The sequence below is a fragment of the Gadus morhua genome, chromosome 3, assembly GCF_902167405.1.
Source record: "Gadus morhua chromosome 3, gadMor3.0, whole genome shotgun sequence".
Taxonomy (NCBI): Eukaryota; Metazoa; Chordata; class Actinopteri; order Gadiformes; family Gadidae; genus Gadus; species Gadus morhua.
Genome location: NC_044050.1, coordinates 25,858,385 through 25,864,537, shown reverse-complemented (window position 1 = coordinate 25,864,537; position 6,153 = coordinate 25,858,385). Strand labels below are relative to the sequence as shown.

The 6,153-nt window shown below is 40.6% G+C and overlaps 1 long non-coding RNA gene across 1 annotated transcript; it reads right to left on the bottom strand.

Moving 5' to 3' along the window:
- Positions 1-509: 509 nt before the first annotated feature.
- Positions 510-4,466, bottom strand: LOC115540370 (uncharacterized). Its single transcript, XR_003976164.1, has 2 exons — positions 4,021-4,466; positions 510-735 (listed from the first exon to the last, which is right to left on the bottom strand). It is a non-coding gene; the product is annotated as an uncharacterized LOC115540370 (long non-coding RNA).
- Positions 4,467-6,153: the final 1,687 nt, after the last annotated feature.

The window sequence follows — 6,153 nt, the reverse complement described above, 5'->3', positions numbered from 1 at the left end:
TAGCAGTCGCATTGCTACCGACCATGGAAGTAATCCCCCGATGATTCTCTATATGTTTAACAATTATTATTTTAGATTAGTTTGCCACTTTTTGACTTTCTAAGAAAAGCACCATACTTTTTGAATGTTGAAACAGAAATAATTACCGCTCGTTTTTTAATATATTTCGGTTTCTGAAACGAGAATCAAATGCCCAATATATACACAGACCCATCAGCTGGTGCACCCAGGGAACTCACAAGGTGTTAGGAAGCAAAGGAGTCTGAAATGACCCCACATGGTATCATGGACCTATTATGTGTGGGTGCAATAAATAAGACAGATATGATGGTGGCGGTGCCAGCCCCACGTCAGGTTTCAAAAACAAGTAATACTGAAACTGAATCTCAAACTTGATCCTGAAATGTATTTAACATGAAATATTGTACAGGGAGAGGGCAGAGGTCTAGGATAGTACAAATGATAACTGTAAATGGCAGGTGTACTTTGCTTTTGATGGAGCCATAATGTTATATTCATAAGCATTTTATTGATGGGCACCTTTCAGGCCACTTAAGCACACCTTACATGCATAATTAATAAAATATTATAAACACTTGGGTGAGGCGTGTTTGTCACTTATGGGAAAGAGCTGGAGTAACGGAATAAGATGCAGCTGGGCAGGGCGCTGAGAGGTGATGCATGAGGCATGATGGTGGCACGGCAGACAAGTAGGGGAGCATGATGGACTGGGATCTGATGAGGAAACAAAGATTTTCTAACTTAAGATAAAATATACTCAGAAGTTTCCAGTTTCTGCAAACAGAAGAGAAGGGGTTTTAGTTAAGGCCTTGTATAATTAATAAGCTAGACTGACAATCAATAACAAACAAAAAAATAAAACTAAGTCTTAGTTTAAAGCCCACTTACCACATCAGGTGCAGGCCAAGAGTGGGAACATGGAACAAAGACTCGCAACACAAACTCAGTCACAACATGAACAAAACACATAAATACATGAAACATTTACATAAATACGAGACCATAAGATATGTTTAGGTTTCTCTTGTTTTATCTTAAAAACGAAATACACATAACATTAAGAAAAAAAAAGCTCAAAGGCGCTGCTCATGTTGTGGAGCTTTTAGTGACGTGAGTGTGACTCTTCTGTACAGGTGATGAAGATTCCATAAGGCTGTTCCCGATTGTGATTCCGATCGTCTGTCGTGTTACAATCATCCTATCCGTTTCTGTAATCATATCCTATGTTTACAGACATCTCAAAGGCAAGGCGTTTTTTCTTAAAAAAAAATTTGTTGGTTATAGACAATGGTCTGGAGGCTTAACATATCATTGTGGCTAGATGTTTACCTCCAGAGATTAATGTTTCCTGTCAGATGTGTAATTGTTGTCGCACCAGCTACCTCATAACAATCAGTTATGAAAAATGCATTAGTGTGGCCTGACAGGCCACACTAATGCATTACCATTAAATGTTGGCAATCAAATGGATTCGGTAACTATTAACTGTATTATTTAATTTTGGAATATGATATTTTACATTGATAACTTGTTGAACAACTTCTTGGCGCATCCAGGAGCCTGAAGAAAGACTGTCTCTCTGCTCATTCTATAATAAGAGTATAGGCCTACGTGTGAAAACATTGTGATCTGCAACACTCACTCTCTGTCCGTTAAAAGGTGGCAGAAACGTTTCCGTCCCCAGTGGTTTGATGTAGAAAAATTACGTAAATTGCCTGCAATCTTTTCACACTGACTGTGTTTATTCAACCAACGCACACATGAAGCAGCAGTCTCTCATAGTAGAAACAGCCATGATGCCTGAGCTTCCCTTTATGGATATTAAATAGATTGAGTGTCCGCACGCTTCCCATGGAAGTGTATAGCAGGAAGGAAAGGAATATGGAAATCCTTTCTGTACAGCGGAACCTTTCCCTGCATGACTTATAGTGGTGCTTGGTCAACACTTCAAGGTTTCTGTACGCCGTAGCTTTTTGTGAACCTGTATTATTCATACATATAAATAATATATCTAGCCTACAGTCTAGTCAATATCACTACAACCCGGTGTCGTGTGTGTGTGTGTGTGTGTGTGTGTGTGTGTGTGTGTGTGTGTGTGTGTGTGTGTGTGTGTGTGTGTGTGTGTGTGTGTGTGTGTGTGTGTGTGTGTGTGTTCACTATACAACCCGCTGCAGGTTCATTGCATCGCTGCCCCGACCGCCGCAGAGCGCGCATGAGGCAACAAGAACCTAAAGGACTAAACGCTCTGGGATCAAACCATCGTAGCTGTCTCTCCTGGTGTCAGCCAAACATCCGTTACCAACCACATTTGGCATGGAGAGGAGCGTTTAGAGCCCCCCCCCCCCAAGCCCATATGGACCCATGCAAGGACAGTGAATCACCCTACAATAACAGTCAATCACCTTACAAGTACAGTCAATCACCTTACAAGTCCAGTGAATCACCCTACCAGTACAGTGAATCACTACAAGTACAGTGAATCACCATACATGTACAGTCAATCCATAGTAATCTTATCACAAAAACTTAAGTGCTGTATTGCCAGCATTCACTGCAGACGGAAGCCCACTAAATTCTCTTCAGCCGAATCAGCGCAACGAAATTATGTTGTCAAATGAGGTTGGTAACGATGTTTCAGTCATCCAGGAGAAACATGGGTGGATCACTGAGCGGTATTGTCGTTTAAATACGCTTTCAGCTTCATTGACCTGATGCACTGTAATATTTAAACGGATGAAGACTTTGCTTATTTTACATTGTTTTGTATCTAACGTTTTTACCTTTATATAATGAGCTCTTTGTTGAAGAAATGCATTTGAATAGGGGTGAAGAGTTCTCATCTTTAATCACAATGTTTGCATGCTCACCTGCTCCCAAGCTGTGGGTCTACATTTGATTTCACTAAATAAAAATATGAATTAACGATAGAGGGTGGGCTGTTAAGTATTTAAGTATGAGAACCTGAAAATGATTTTTGTCATTACTAACCCAAACCTTTTGATGAGCATGGTGTAAGATCCATTCTTTAAAACTAGTCGCTGGACGTCACGTCAGAATGCGACCAATGCTATAAATTTAACTTGGTTATGTGGATATTATATACTAAGATTGACAGTAAAAAAACGTAAGGTCCAGGGAGACGTTAAATGGACGTCATGTTATAACACAACACATCAATGAACATTTTGAGAGTTTTGGCCTTTAAGTTATACTCAAATACTCAAATAACCTTGATTTAAAGGTAAATGATCGATCACAAGAAGGACCTACCCCCTGTTTGGGAGACATTGATTAGGCTGAGCCCGATTTCAAGGGACACTCTGGTTCAATGGGGACGAGATTACCAGCATAGACCGCGGAACGTGTTTGAACAAGGGGGGGCCACAATCGCAAGAGGGGGTCACCAACATTTTACCAACATTTTAGGTCCGACATTATCCATAGCCAAGGCTATGCACGGTATACGAGGACACGCACGTAATGCCATCAGTCACGTCAGCCAGCACAGAACAGCGCAGAATAAAATGCACAAGAAAGATACCTCGGTGGTCGGTGGTAACGCAACTGAAACTGCTTGCTTGTACCAGTACTAAAGAGAGAGAGAGAGAGAGAGAGAGAGAGAGAGAGAGAGAGAGAGAGAGAGAGAGAGAGAGCACATCACTTTGCCAGGATGATTTTACTTTAAATGTCCAAACAGCCAACAAAACTAATAACCCAAGTCCAAAATATGCCAGCACAGAAGTGCGCAAATTGCCAAAACAGTCAACACAGCACCGAAGGCTAGCCTACATAGATGAATCAATGGTCATGACTTATGCCCACAACATGCCAGCACATAACTGTGCAGAATAAAATGCTCAATCAGCCAACAATACACAACAAAAGCACCACAGTAAGATGTTAACTCAACATAAACTCACTTGTATCAGTACAATGCAGTATAAAAACATTGAACAAAGAAGAGTGCACACGGCGGTGCTAATAAAACCATTGACCTACGCTTAAAACTTCCCAAAGGCCTGCCTGCGTCTGTCATTGGCCTGCACGAACTCCTTAGCGATGGCTGTCATGTCGATGTCCTCCAGAATGTCACGGTGAATATGGCAGTTCATCAAGTCATTCAGTCTTTTTTGTGTCACTGTGGATCGGAGGTATGATTTCAGTCGACGAAGTGTGGAAAACGAACGCTCTACTTCTTTCGCGCGATTAGTGATCAGTGCTGCGCAGTTATAGGTCTACATTTTGCAATATTCATGCATGACGTGTGACGTGAACAATATTGGTTTAGAAATACCATTGATTAAATTATTACAGCATGGGTTGTGTTTAAGTTTGATCTTGTCGACAGGTTTTGAGTTGAAAAAAAAACTTGCAGGCCAACATTCATTTCTTTTTTTAATAATCATTTCAAAAAGTTACCCGGGCCACGGCCCCCCTGGCCCGGCCGGTTCCGCGGTCTGCAGAAATATTGGTATTAAAACACTGATTTTTTTTTATGAAATGATACACATCAGCAATGTACACACGCATTGTACAGCACTTATAACCTCCCACCCTAAGGTCTGTAGTCATGACATTAGCCTGTAATTATGTGAGGGTAGGCAGCTGGACCAAGGCTTTCTTCATTCAAAGATAGGCCGACTGTGCCACCTGGTGGCAAGAGAACACATTTCTTCAGCAGTCAAAATAATCTCCGTGTTGCATTGTATTTATCTTGGCTTTGCAGACTAGTTAAGTCTTTATTTTTTCGAAATAAGATCGGTAAACACATTGCAACTAACAAACCCTTCTTGCAAACTCCGTCCTGCCAAAGAATGGATAAAACTGAATAAATTCAAAGTTTGCAGAACATGTTCTGTACCTTTTTCGCATGCGTGGCTCCAAGTCTATTTTTAATAATGTGAATTTCACATTAACTATCTAGTTTCTGTAGGCTGTCCGACTATTTTGGTCTGTTGACATCACAATTTTAATGATAATGGCGATTCTAGTTGAGTTTAACGGGTCATGCAATGGGGCAGGACAGCTCACCGACCGCGTTTCTGTGTGTCGCATACCCTGCAGGTTGCAATAAGAATGGCAATCCGCGCTAAAAGACGCGGTCGTAAATTAACTCATAATATGTTTTAACTCATATTAATCGCGTATCTTTCGTCGTTTCTATATCAGATGCAGATATGGCAAGTGGTGATGCACATGTGGTTAACAGTTTTGAGTTTCTTTTCAAACATTTGAGAGGCTAAAATTGGAAGAGAAGATAGAATTCAAACAACTTGGCCCAGACAGACCGGACATAAACATTATCCAACATACGAAGGATAGGGGGAAATCGTGAAACATAACTTTCGCCCCAGCATGGTATGAAAAGAAATAATGGCTATGTGGTTGCTCAAAGAGAAACGCGGTGTTTTGTTTCCCATGTCTACATTTTCGAGCAAGTGTGTGCACACGACAAGGGACCACGGGTGTGAGTGATGTGAAGCTTACATAGAAAAGTACAGAGTATATATATATATATATATATATATATATATATATATATATATATATATATATATATATATATATATACTCTGTACTTTTCTATATAGCTGTTAGGCTATATCACTTTCTATATATAGATTTGGCTGTCATTTACTCTTTAGCTAAGCTATGCTCAGGGCCGACGGACTGCGGGGGAAAGTGAGGCAGTCCTGGGGGGGCCCATGGCAATAAAAAAAATATATATATAAAAAAAAAATCTTTTTTTTAATATTTTACATGAATTATCCACCAGCCCATAGTATTAGGAGTCGCACACGGCCACGTCTCCTACCTCCCCCCCCCCCCTCAACAATTCAGCGCAGGGGGATGGTAGGGGGAATTCCCATCAGCACCTCTTGTATACAGGGCCCAGGATTTGGTGCAACGGCCCTGGCTATGCTCACTATACTTTCAAATCTGCTTATATCGCAGAAAATGGCCTACAAATAAACAAAGATGCATGACTGCATAGATATTGAAGAAAAAGGTACATTCGATGAAATATAGGTTTAACCAATAACTTGAGGGAGTTAGAGGAAGAGTAGGGTAGTAGAGTGAAAGATATCTTCATACAGCTGTATGTTATTTGTTTTTCCGAATATGATATTT